Source organism: Meleagris gallopavo, chromosome 2 (genome assembly GCF_905368555.1).
Source record: "Meleagris gallopavo chromosome 2, MGAL_WU_HG_1.1, whole genome shotgun sequence".
NCBI classification, from domain to species: Eukaryota; Metazoa; Chordata; class Aves; order Galliformes; family Phasianidae; genus Meleagris; species Meleagris gallopavo.
In genome coordinates this window covers 90,923,882-90,936,752 of record NC_139405.1, presented here as the reverse complement: position 1 = coordinate 90,936,752, position 12,871 = coordinate 90,923,882, and the positions used below count along the sequence as shown (strand labels likewise).

At 41.8% G+C, this 12,871-nt stretch overlaps 1 long non-coding RNA gene across 4 annotated transcripts; it reads left to right on the top strand.

Moving 5' to 3' along the window:
- The first annotated feature begins 1,503 nt into the window (after window positions 1-1,503).
- LOC104909967 (uncharacterized) lies at window positions 1,504-12,434 on the top strand. 4 transcript variants are annotated; one of them, XR_014881580.1, is made up of 4 exons: window positions 1,571-2,026; window positions 6,771-6,840; window positions 7,868-7,929; window positions 8,512-12,434. It is a non-coding gene; the product is annotated as an uncharacterized LOC104909967 (long non-coding RNA). The 4 variants fall into 4 exon arrangements; XR_002112492.2 differs by lacking the exon at window positions 6,771-6,840 and having other exon boundaries at window positions 1,592-2,026; window positions 8,512-10,421; window positions 10,850-12,434; XR_014881579.1 differs by lacking the exon at window positions 6,771-6,840 and having other exon boundaries at window positions 1,576-2,026.
- The last annotated feature ends 437 nt before the right edge of the window (window positions 12,435-12,871 follow it).

Genomic DNA, 12,871 nt, shown 5'->3' with positions numbered 1-12,871 from the left:
TAAGCCTAATTTTTAGTCTGGAAAATAAGAAATTAAGATTCCAGTTCTGGTGGCACTGTCTAACCAATTAGTTTGTCCTCAGAATCAAGCATAAAGCTCAGAAGAATGTTTTGGATCACAGTTCTCAGCGAAGTAATGTCTATCACTTCAGTTTTCTCAGGCCTTCCCACTGCTGTGAGGGAAATGACACCTCTGAAGTGGGTTTAGCTATAAAACATGATGTTGTGGTGCTCTGTGTGGAAGAAAAGAAAACAGAATTTTGAAATATAATCTTGCTGAAAAGCTGTTATAATAATTCTGAAGATCCTCTAATAAGAATTGTAGAGAATGCCAGAGAGTAGCTAAAAATGCTCAAGTACAGACATTTTTACCACTCTGGTAGTTATCATCTTTGTCATCTGGTGCATTCATATACAGTCTGAAGGTCAGACTTCAAACTCTTGGTCTAAGTAAGTTCTTTCATTTGCTCAAAAGTGCCTGGTCTCTATGCCCTCTGCAGATGTTCTATCAAGCATTCATGAAATGTATGTTTGGACTGTGATATTTCTTTTCTAAAGCTGGAGGAGGTATGAAACTCATCCAATTTTAATTAGTGTTTTAAAATGGGTCATATCTGAAATGAGATTCTTGCAGCTGTGAGGGTGGCATATTCAGCCTTACATAACATGGTTACAATGGTTGCAAGAGGTGCAACACCGAATGCTGCATTAGATGAGAACTCCCTGGGAAGACCTGACAGAGAGAGTGCCTGTCACATCCACATGCTACAAAGTGCTTATGTTTCTTTGCTAAATATACAAGGTGTCAATGAAAGGTAAATAAGTTGGCAGAGGCTTGGACTGGTGCCTCGCAATAGAGGCTGAGGCAGAGCTTCACTGCCCTCCTCTGAAGCCACTGGGGAAGGAGAAGCAGAGTCTCCCCAGCCTGATGGTGGCACACACCCGAGCCCCAGCCACCTCCTTGCAGCTCACTGGCAACCAGTAGCAGACAGCTGTGAGGAAAGCCTAAAGCAAGCAGCCCTAGCAGCCTTTTCATGTTCCTCCTGCACATCTACATGCGGTTTTCCTCTACTCCTTTTGGCCTTTTCATGGTGTTGTTCTTTTTCCCTTCCTGCTCTGTATAGAGAAGTAATGCTTGGTGTCAGCCTTAGCTGAGGATTGGACTCATTAATAAATCTTTAATAGCACCAAGCATTAAGCAAGTAGCATTAAGTCTGATGGGTATGCTTTCCTATCATACCCTGCAAAATCTGTTTGGAGAACTAGATCCTGGCACTTTTATTTTTTCACCAACATGGGATCCCAGCTCTGCAGCCAAGAAAGGTTAAAAATGAAGGGGAGTACTAAGAACTGGTGCAGAAAGTCTGCTGCTGTTTGACTTCTGCCAGGCCATTTGACTAAATGAACTGTATATGATCCCCTAATAGTCTTACAATATTCTTCAAAGAATAAATAATTTTTACCTATGAGAACTTATCTCATGTTTAATTACTGGGTGGCCACTTCCAATATAATAAGTTGCCCCTGATAACACAGGCTAGTAAGGCTGCATACAGACAAGAATAAATAGTCTGCTTAGTACAGCCCCTGCAGCTCTCTGATAAAAGGAAAATGTGAGCAGAGCTGCACCTTGACCAGCTGGGAGCTCACTATGTGTTTGCAGGAGCTCGGGTTGCAGTCTGTATAAAAGCTTTTCTTGTGTGGTGATTAGATCAAGCACCACTGGCTGCTGTTCACTGGTGCATGGGAAATTAGAGCTAGTGACAGATTAAAAAAAAAAGAAAAAGAAGAAGAAAGAAAGAAAGAAAGAAAAAGAGAGAGAGAAGAGAAAACACATGGGACAGAGCAAGGAACAAGGAGTCTGTTGATGTTATCACTCAGCTGGCAAATAGCAGGACTGGGAGGGGAGGTGCTTGTCCTGGTTATGGTTCCGTATGCTGCAGATTCAAAGAGTCTCTGCTTTCCTTTTAACTCCACTTCCCAGAACAAAGAAACAAGGAAGAAAAACAAATTGAAGAAAATTAGAGGTGAGTAAGACAAATAAAACACAGCAATGGTAGAGCGTCCTAAGTGAGCAAGTAGAGGAAGCCAGAAAAGCTGTTTTTACTCAAAACAGATGGTTCATTTTCTGTCTTGAACAGCAATTACCTGTTTCTTTCAAAGCAAGTTTAGTAGCTTTCATGTTAGGGGTGGTATCACCTTCAGCTTTTGCTTTATCTACCTGCTTTAGAACATACAAAACTAAGCAGTAATTAAGATATCAATCCTGAATCCAGTAAAACACTTAAACACAGTATGAAGCTGAGGTGTATATTAGTCCCATGGCAATCAACGAGCTATTGATTTCATTAAAATTTAACAGGCATTTGAATGCACCGGACTGAGACCTCCCAGACACTTTTATTTACTAATTCCCCAAAGTGCTTAACAACTCCTGCACTGTGTCCTCCTCCCAGGCAATGTCTGCCTGCTGATCCGTGTCCGGGCTCACATAACCTGCACACGTCATCACTAAAACATGTCCTCACCTGTGGGTTATTGCCCTCTCACATCATGCTCATGAGAGCTCCTCTCTACCTTTCACAGCTAAAATGAGGCAGGGTTTACCTGAACCGTTTAAGCACAGCAGAGACCTTGCTAAACCAGCTCACTTTGACTGATGGAGGTCGAGGAGTCAGCACTGAGCCAACAGACTGGGGAGGATGGCAGCTTCTGTCTTGGCAAAGGTGGTGGAAATGGCAGCATCCCCATCTCGTGGGGCTGAGCCAGCAGAGAGGAGCCCCAGGGAGGGGCATGTGAGCTGCCAAACTGAAATATCTCCAGAAAGCTTTAACGTGTGTTTGATCCGAAGGTCATGGGAATAAAACACAGATCATTCTTTCTCTAGGGCAGAGAGTGCCTTCACTCCGCTCTGTAATTTGCTTTGTGTCAAAAATTGGCAGTAGTTCCTAAAAGGCGGAGAGGGGATGTGGGCACCCGCATCTGCAGGTGTAAACACATGGAAAGATCTTCCCTGTCAGAAGTCTCCTCTTTGGAACTGAGCCATGAAATTGAGCCATTCTTCCTCTTTTTCTGAGATATTTCAATGCTCACGTGTACTGCAAAAAGGAACATTTCTCAACCACAAGACAGTTGTTGTAGGTGTGGACAGAGCCCGTGAGTCCCATTAATTCCCAAGACTGCCTATATAATACTAATAAAGTTGTACAATCCCCTTAAGCTATGGGTGTCCTGAGCATCAAAGCACATACAAGATGCACACCTACAAAAAAACACACGGATTTCTGAAGCCTCAGGTTAAATATGTATTACATGGCTTATTGACTTGGCTTATTATGCTCAGCCTAGTAATTCTGTACCATGCTGTGCAATTAAAAATGTCAAGCTGATGGGGGAAGTTTCAACTATCCTCAAAGAAATATTCACAGTGTGACTCAGAATTGGCTTTGGGCATGGGTAAAATAGGAAAGAAAATTGCTGGGGAGGCAGATTAGCTGTAGTTTAGCTGAGTCTATACCATAGACTTGAAAAATCCTTAAACATGGGCTGAATTTAAATTGTTTGGTTAGAATGGATGAATCCAATCACACAGCAGATGCTGTAATTACATGTCTCCAGGGACTGTAATGGAGCTGGAGTCTGGCACTCTGGGCAAATCTCTCAGCCTATGCAGAACTCAGACACTATGAATTGCACTGCCCATGCCTGTCTTGTAGACTGTGTGAAAATGGCTGTTGTGAGTGTGAGGCTGCAGTAAGCCATTTTAGTAACTTCTTTCGAGCTAGCAATCGAACAGGAAAAAAAATTGTGGTTTGTTAGGGAACTGTTGAGAAAAGCTGAATTGTTTCTTTCTTTAGCCATTAAACTTGATTAGTATAGTTAGGCAGAAGCAAATACAGCAGTAAAGAGTTTAAAAAGTACTGTTCTCTGTAATTTTCCAAATTGCTTTCTTCCTTTCTGACTGTACCACTCTTTAGACTGTATTTCAGAGACCACCAATCAGTCTAAGTGCTTGCGGTTTGCCAGGAGGGGAGAGGTTCAGGGAGCACGTGGTGAACAGTGCCATGTTAACAATGAGATGAGGGATGTTTCAGGTGGGAGCACCTCCAGAGCTCCTTGATGGAAAAGTGCACACATTTCTTTATGCACTTATTTCAGTGCACTCACACCAAACTCTCTGGCAGGTAGGAAAGGCAGCCCTGGAGCTGCATTTCATCTCTCATGGCTGTTACATCATAAGTCAGACATAGCTAGGATTAGAGGTGGAATTAAGGAAAGAAAAAAGGGAAGGATCTTTGCCCTCCAACCCCAAGTCTTCTAACCATCCTGTTGCTGTCATACCATAGTAGAGATGGATCAAGGCTGTACAGAAGTGCAAATAATGACAGCTTCTTTAGTTTTTTTCTTGCAAGTCACATCATGATCCAAATGATTTCAAAGGAAACGTACATAGAAAGAAGACTGACCTTCAGCCAGATGCTGTTCAGCCCTGTGTTTGCAGAAACAAATGCAATGAGGGTTGGCTCGATGCTAGTTGTTTGCTTATACAGGATCTGTCAAGAACTGTTTGAACTGCCCTGTCCTATTGAAGTAGCCGTGTGCCCTGCAGGGTGAAATAATATTAATCTTCAGCACTTCTTGGGTGTTTAACTTTTTATTGGGGCTTCACAAATTTGAACTGAGCTGCCGTCATAACACTGAGATGTGAAGTAGCGAGGTAAGACACCCAGTGCTGCCTTCCCCTTTATACAGATTGATAGCACACACTCCCTCAGAAACGACAGTGTCAAAACAAGTCTCCCTGATCGTAAATCTTCACAGCGGTCTGAACGGAGTGCAACCGTGCTTTTCCACTGGTAAAAGTCTCTTGGGAACAACAACAGAAACATGACTTTCTGCAGGTAAAATGACCTTGAAAAACAGAAGCCCAGTGGATACAGAGGAATATATCTCTCAAAGTGCTTGCAGGAACAAATCAGCCACAGAGCGGCAACAAATGAAAGAGAATGGAACAGCAGAGAAGGCCATAAAGGTAGAGTTACACTGAGAGGTTCAGTCCTGCAAAGATATACAGCTGCAAAACTCTGCAAAGGGGACTACAGGTGGCATCATCCAACCCCTGTAGGCCCTCTGTGGCAGCCCGCCTATTGGGTGCAGTTGTCAAAGCAGGCACAGAGGTAGACCTGAAGTCCAGGATTGCGGTAGATAGCAGGGCATGTGCATGGCAAAGGCTGAAAGATGAGGTGAGGGAAACCCCTTTCTGGAGTGATTAATAGGAACAGACAGTGTAAGCTGAATCCTTCAGCCCTCTCTCTGTACTTTCACACCTGCAGAAAAAGCATGTCCCAAGGTTCACATTGGTGATACTTGTCGGTAAGCGTATTGGTAAAGTGTCTCAGTATCAAACCACTGAGTTAAATCTGTAGAAAACAGTGATAGCTCTCTGTAGTGAGAGAGTTTCTGCTTTTGTGATCTAGTCCATAGTAGTTATGCCCACAAGCAACCTATCAGATGTAAAGACACGGACAAATAACATAAAGTTTGATTACAGTAGCTATTTGATCACTGTCTTAAAATTGAATTCTTGTCCTTAAAATTCTTGTCCTAATTTTAAGGGTCTGTCATCTTCAAAGCATTGCTGTTAAGACCATCTGAATAAGGTAATTCCAGCAGCTCTGAAGAACTCACAGTAGATATTTGAATGTTACTGAAGTGCATAGTTAAAATCATTCTTCCCGTAACTGTGATAGTGAACACTGCTGCAAAAACAGTGTTTAACTGTTGCTGAGCATAAGAAAAGTGATGCTGATCAGTAACACAGGCTGCCTATCCATAAGCAATTGGAAAGGGAACATCTGCATTTTGCTAGAATGAAAGTTTAATCTGAATTCTCTCAGAACGTCCAACTGAGCTCTTTTTAACTTTTTTTGTTTGCACTGAAAATGGAATATTCCTGATCCTACTCAATTAATTCTTCTGTAAGTAAATTTAAGATTCATCAAGGATTCACCAGGATCTGGGAGACATGAGGTCCCGTATCAGGCTCCTTAGGAAATTAATCCCTGGTTCCTGAGGAGTTTCTAGACAGGACTCTGCTTCTGTTTTCTTTCATAGCAAAGCGGGACTGATAGGGAGCAGACAGACACCAGCTCTTTATCTAAATCACATTACTGCTGTACCAGCATGCAAGAGACTACCATTTGCTCCCATCAGACAAGTGGACCAATTAAACTGGCAGATTTTCCTGTTTGGAAAAAGCTGTTACCAAAATTGTTTCTCTAAGGCTGTGCACTAAACGAGATAAGTCCATTGAGGCGGTGGGACTGCTGCCTTGTTGAGATATCGCTATGTTGCTGCTGTGAGACCATGGGACCTTTTTCAGCTCATTTGTCCCTTTGCCAGTTTCCTTACACATAAGGCCACTTCACTTTTCTTGCTGTGGCATGCACTAGCTCTCTTGTGAAGGAGACAGCGTTATCAGATAGCATAAGCTGTATCATTATATTTAATGCCGTACTTAAAAACCTGATTCTCAAGTTAAGTGACTGTGTGGAAATCTCAGCCCACTTAAATAATAACTATTAACTTTATCAGCCCTCACTGTTGTGAAGGAAAGCTCAAAAAAGCCCCAACTTCACAAGCCAAAAAGTAAGCCAAAATAACTCCATCTGTTCCAGCTTGTGTTTTCTGAAAGAATATAAAACAAAATCCAAATTTCCATTATGAAGTTGCATGCTCTAATTTTATTTGTGTTTTCTTTCATTTTTGAAGAAACCTCTTGAAATGCAGAGGTCACTGTACCTGAAAAGTGGAGGCACTCTTACCTTTTAATCACAAACTGGTAAGATTGTCACATGTTTTTTTACACTAATAATGCTACTTTTTATGACGGGGTGAAGTATTGCACTTAGTAAAAACGAATATCCATCAACATTTTTAATATCTTAATTTTCATTTTAAGACTTTAAAAAATCATTTCTACTTCTGCGTATCTATAGATGTTGTTTTTAAAATATTCAATAAATTATTTCTTCTTATTCTGTAAAGGCCTTTTGCTATTTAGTACTATTTTAAGGCGATCAGAGGGCTGTAGCACTTCCCCTAGAAGGACAGGCTGAGGGGGCTGGGGCTTTTCAGGCTGAAGAAGAGAAGTCTCCAAAAAGACCTTATAGAGGCCTTCCAGTATCTGAAGGGGGCCTACCGGAAAGCAGGGGAGGGACTTTTTTAAGTGTGGGTAGTGAGAGGATGAGGGGAAATGGCTTTAAACTAGAAGAGGGTAGATTTAGAGTAGATATTAGGAAGAAATTCTTTACTGTGAGGGTGGTAAGACACTGGAACAGGTTGCCCAGTAAAGCTGTGGATGGGCCCATACTGCAGGCATTCAAAGCCAGGCTGGATGGGGCTTTGAGCAACCAGGACTAGAGGGAGGTGTCCCTGCCTATAGCACGGGGTTGGAACTAGGTGATCTGAAGGGTTCCTTCCAACCCAAACCATTCTATGATTCTATGATTCTTTTTGTTGGGCTACATTTTTCTCCAGTCTTTACCTAACTTAACTCTGCAAATCTTCACATTTGCTTTCCTTTTTTCTTCCAGCTCACTCACCCAGCACTTTTCACACGTTTGCATCTCCCAGCCACAGCTGTCATCACAGTTTATTGGGCCCATTACGAGACTTTAATTTACCACAGCCAAACTGGCTTCTTTGTGACTTAGGTTGTAGCCTGAGGAGCTCTCATTTGCTGGCGCCTGGGACATGTAGAGAGGGAGGCAGCAATCTTGTACTTGTGTTAAACCTTTGATTAGTACCTTAGCCAGTTATTTGTGTATAAAGAGCCTGGGATGTATACTGACATCAGTCTTTCACAGCTGGTACCTGAAGAAAAATGTACCTTCTTTCAAAACTGCCTACATTTTGAAGAATACTAAAGGTAAGTTAAATTACTATATTTGTTCTACATGGACGTCGTACCAAGGAGGTTTTTTTTCCTACAACCACAGACAACACATCAGCTCCAGCACCTGGTGACAACAGAATGTCATCAGGGAGTGAAAGCCAGATCACTGGGCTGAAAAAACAACAACTACAAAAGAGACAAGTGAAAAATGGCATATGGTTGTCTGGGGGGACCTTTCACACTCTCCTACAATACTGCAAAACTCAAACATAAATAATGCGAGGTCAACACCACTGACCTTCTGAGGCAGAAAGTCACACTAGTGATGCTAATCAGTTTTAAGGAGTTCCTGTTCTTTTTCCTCCCTGTTCCTCTGCCTTTACATAAAGCCATCTACCACAGGGAGGCCACAATTACTTTCCATGTGTGTCTTATGGGATGTTAGTACCTGTAATATGTACTTAGACAATTTAACTGAGGTCAACTTTAATAATGAATCAACATTTTTGCAGAAAAGTGAAATATTTGTGATGAAAGCCTGCTTGTTTTTTACTGGAAGTTCTACCAGACCTTCTGTTACTTCCTGCTCAGTTGAACATATGCTTGTCTCTGCAGCAGACTAATATATCTACAGACCTCAGTCGAAACAAAATATGGGACTTCTTCCTGGACACCTCACCCCTGAAAAAGGCAGACTGTCTCCAGATGTGCTTTTGAAAGAAAATATCAGGACTGGCTTGGAAAAACTTTAAAGAAGAAGAACTCTTCCACAGAATTTCTTCCTCTGAAGAAGAGCAGGCAGCCTCTCATGGCATCACCCATGCCCACCTCTTGCCACAATTCCACATTTATTGTTTCCATGAGTTTCTTTTACTTCCTCACTTTTCCAATTCAGAAATGTCACCTGGGAAGAACATAAGCATTCTCTGCTCTTGTCCATGACTTCTGCCTTCCCAACATCCAGAAATCAGTGTGCTGTTCAGCATACATTCAAAAGTCTGTTTCTCTGGGTTGATGAGTTGATTTTAGTACACAGACGTCATAGACCATCTGAATTTCTGCTGTGTTTGACATGCTCAGAACATCTAGTTCAATAAGAACAATCAGTGCCCATTCTGCAGATTTGATACTACTCAAATCTATTAAGCCCATTAGGTATGTGCCTGCAAGTAGTTCTGTCAAGAAATCCATACATTGCACCAGGCCCTGAAATGGCCTTTTCCAAAAGTCAATGTTTAAAACAGACTGATTTTTTACTACCTCCCTAAGAGTATGTATGAAGAGATATGAGGTATGAAGCCTCTTAGAGCCTTAAACGAAGCTGAGTTGAATTCCAAATGCACCATCACCCTCACCTGCTAATTTATCTCCATCTCAAATCTGGTTATAGAAATTAACTCTTGGAGCATTAAGCTCTTCCTCCTTTCTCCCCTGTGCTTCCTGTTTGCCCTGCCGTATAATGAGCATATTGCCACACCAGAAAAGTGTGTGGAGTGGTTCCTTTCTTTTCCAAGAACAGTCCTCCTTGACATGAAATAGTATTTCTTGCCTTTATTATTAGAAATGACACAGTTCACAATATCACCAATCACATTTTTGCCAGCAGGTGGCCAACTGTTTCTAATTTGCTAAGTATCCAAGAATGTTTCAGCTACTAGATCTATTTCAAATTTTCATACTCAAACCCCATCACTTTTAGAGATTTTAAGGACAGTGAAAACATCTGGCAAGCTCAAGGCTGAATAATGACTTTTCCACATCCTAGTTCATTGTGCTGTGCTTCCCCCAAGAGTGGGAAGGACTAGAATGATAGAGTTGTCAGTTTTCATTCCATTTGACTCCCAGTAGCCCCAACAAACGTCATCGGCTGAGCTCATTCCCTTGTCACCATTTCACAGAGACAAGGCTAAAGCTCTGCAATGCCATGGCACCTCTCTCTCTCCTGGGCCATGAGCTCAGTAGAGGTAGACACTGGTGGATGAAGAGTGTCATGGGGATACACGGGGTAGGTACCTCATTCAAGCTACCCCAGCCAGTGGGCATGTTTCCAGTCTTGCATCACAGCACTTTCCCTGGCACAGTACGCTTTCTCACCTGAGGTCTCACTTGAGGTCAGAAGAAAAGTCACCTGAAAGAGCTGCCTCTGAGGGGAGAGATGTTTCGGAATTCATCATGAAGCTTAGTACCAGTACGCACTGGGAGGTGAGCAGGAGTTCTCCAGAGGTCACATTGTCCCAGCAGCATTCAGCAAACATGCACAGTTGGAGAGAAAAAAAGCAGTTTTATTCAGATGCTCTCCTGAACACTTCATGAGATGCTGTGTCATTCTTACATCCAAAGGATGGAACACCTCTCCACGAGGACATGCTGAGAGAGCTGGGGCTGTTCAGCCTTGAGAAGTGAAGGCTCCAGGGAGTTCTGAGAGTGGACTTTCAATATCTAAAGGGGGCTGTAAGAAAGAAGACAAGCTCTTCAGCAAGATGCGCTGTGATGGAACATGGGGGAATGGTTTCAGACTAAAAGAGGTGAGGTTTAGATTGGATATAAGGAAGAAGTTTTTTACAATAAGGATAGTGACACACTGGCACAGGTCACCCAGGGAGGTGATGGGTGATGGGGAGTCTCCCTGGAGACACTCAAGAACAGGCTGGATGGGGCTCTGAGCACCTGATCCAGCTGCAGGTGTCCCTGTTCATTGCAGGGGGGTTGGTTTGGATGGCCTTTGAGAGTCCCTTCCAACTCAAATGATTCTATGATTCCGTGCAAAAACAAACCCGGCTAACCACAATGAAGCCTTTGTACAGATAAAATAAGAAGAGCAGACAAATGCCATGGGTTCTGGAGAGGTGATTAAATTGCATGCACTGTAAGCTCATATTGTTATAATCACTTTTGATATGTGCTGTGAAGCACTCATCTGCCTTTCATCCTTACCTCTATCTGTTATTTGTAGTTGAAGAGCAAGTGACATTTACTGTGGGCTAAAAGACAGCTTTGTTCCAGACCAGATGTCTCATTCACTGTCCACATGTCAGCCCTCCAAGCGCTGTAGTAGACTTAAGAAACAGCAAGTTCTGAGGCAGTTTTCAAATAACAAGGTAATGTCAAGGCATTACTTAGACAAAACAACAAAACACTTTCTGTGCTTCAATCATAGCTTCTTTTTTCCCCCCAGACACTGGGTTAGATTGTACTTTCTCTCACATTGCTATAACTGAGAACAACTCCCCTGACTTCAGAAGAAAACTTCCTGTCTGTGGTAGTAAGAGTGAAATTTTAAACCAGTGCATAGATATGCTGTGTATCTGGGGGGCTTGGCTGGTTTAACACTTTGATTCCCCAGCAACGTTGGCTTCAGGCTTGCCTGTCTCTGTTATAGGGAAAGCAAATCCGGGCTTTCAGTGAATAATGTATTGATTTCAGCATCTAGGGGACAAAGTTTACTCCAGGGCTTCACATAAACATTATATTAGCTAGATGTAAGCAGAAGAAAGTGTCCTTCCATGGTTAATCCCGCTGCTAAACCTCATACAGAATTATTCTCCTCCATAACCTTCAAGGTAAATACTGTTCCAAGTGTCTGTTCTTAATTCTCCTAATGAGCAATTCTTAGAAGATATTTTCTCAGACATAAAATGTTTATGATGATTTTGAGGGAGAGAAAAAAAAATGTATTACATTTTCTGAAAATTTTGCTTGTTTTGAGGACAAAATGGGACCTGGAGGAATGAAGACTGTCTCACTACAGTGGTCCATTAATCTGCTCATCGTCACTCCGAAAAGCGACAGGGCACTGGGCCTGTATGTTTCCACAGCTCAGTAATGCCTAATGACAACTGCACCAGCTGCCGATCTACTGCAACACATGAATTAAATGAAAAAGAAGAAACTTCAAGTTTACCTACTTAACATGTGGGATCAGATCTTTGAGTGTGAGTCAACATAGGAGATGCAAGTGCTAGAAGCAGAGCAAGTAAATACAGAAATTTGCCATAGATTAATGGCATAATAATATATCTAACAAAATTTGGTGAAGATTTCTCCTGCAAATGTTATTATGCTCCTTCATTTCCCTTGGCTCAGAGTTCTGGCAAGACACACACGTTTTCCTTAACATAACTTACAAAGATTTAAGTTGTTCAGCCAATACATGCCTGTGTCTTGCCTTAGTTACATGTGTAATTTTTAGATACCCAAACTTAAAAGATATGGAAAACTCAACACCAGTGAACTGATGGTCACAAACATGGTCCTATGTTCAAAACTCTATTTTCAAATTCCCGACTGAGATGACAAATCTTAAGCAAGCTTGGACATACAGTAAACCTACAGAGAATTATTTATCTTTAGTCTATGCTTCAAGTAATTTCAGCTCCTCATTGGCACAAGCAATTAGACCGTACCTCATGACTTACATATATAACTGCCTATCAGATCACCTCAAAATACCAAGTGGTCAGGACTTGAAGATCTGTTGAGCTTGAAAAGCAGTAAGGATCTGCTTTGCATCTTCTCCCGTTCACCTATCACAAAGGAACTGTAATATCTTCCTCTTTGCTGTTTTGGATTTGTGATGTTTGTTTTTTTTTTTAGCAGTGACATCCTGCTGTCACTGCAAAAATGGGTCTTAAATGTAAACCTCAAGTGTGTCACTTGAGTTTCTTCAGAAGTGGACATTGTAAAAACCTTTGCTTAAGGATCTGAGGTGCAGTGTAAAACAGTGCCATTTTGGAGTTGTAGTTCTGGCCCGATGCTAGATGAAAATAAAGATTTCTCGTTAAAAAGTTGCAACTCCAAAATATTTATAACAGAACCAAAAGGTAAAAGAAATTCTCAAACAATGCCACCCACCCTCAAAACTATAAAAGTTCAAAAAAAAATAACAAACCCTATGGAAGATAAAATACATATATATTACTATCCTCTCTAAAAGCTCATCCTCTTGGTACAGAAGAGTAAACTTCTAGTATTGGAT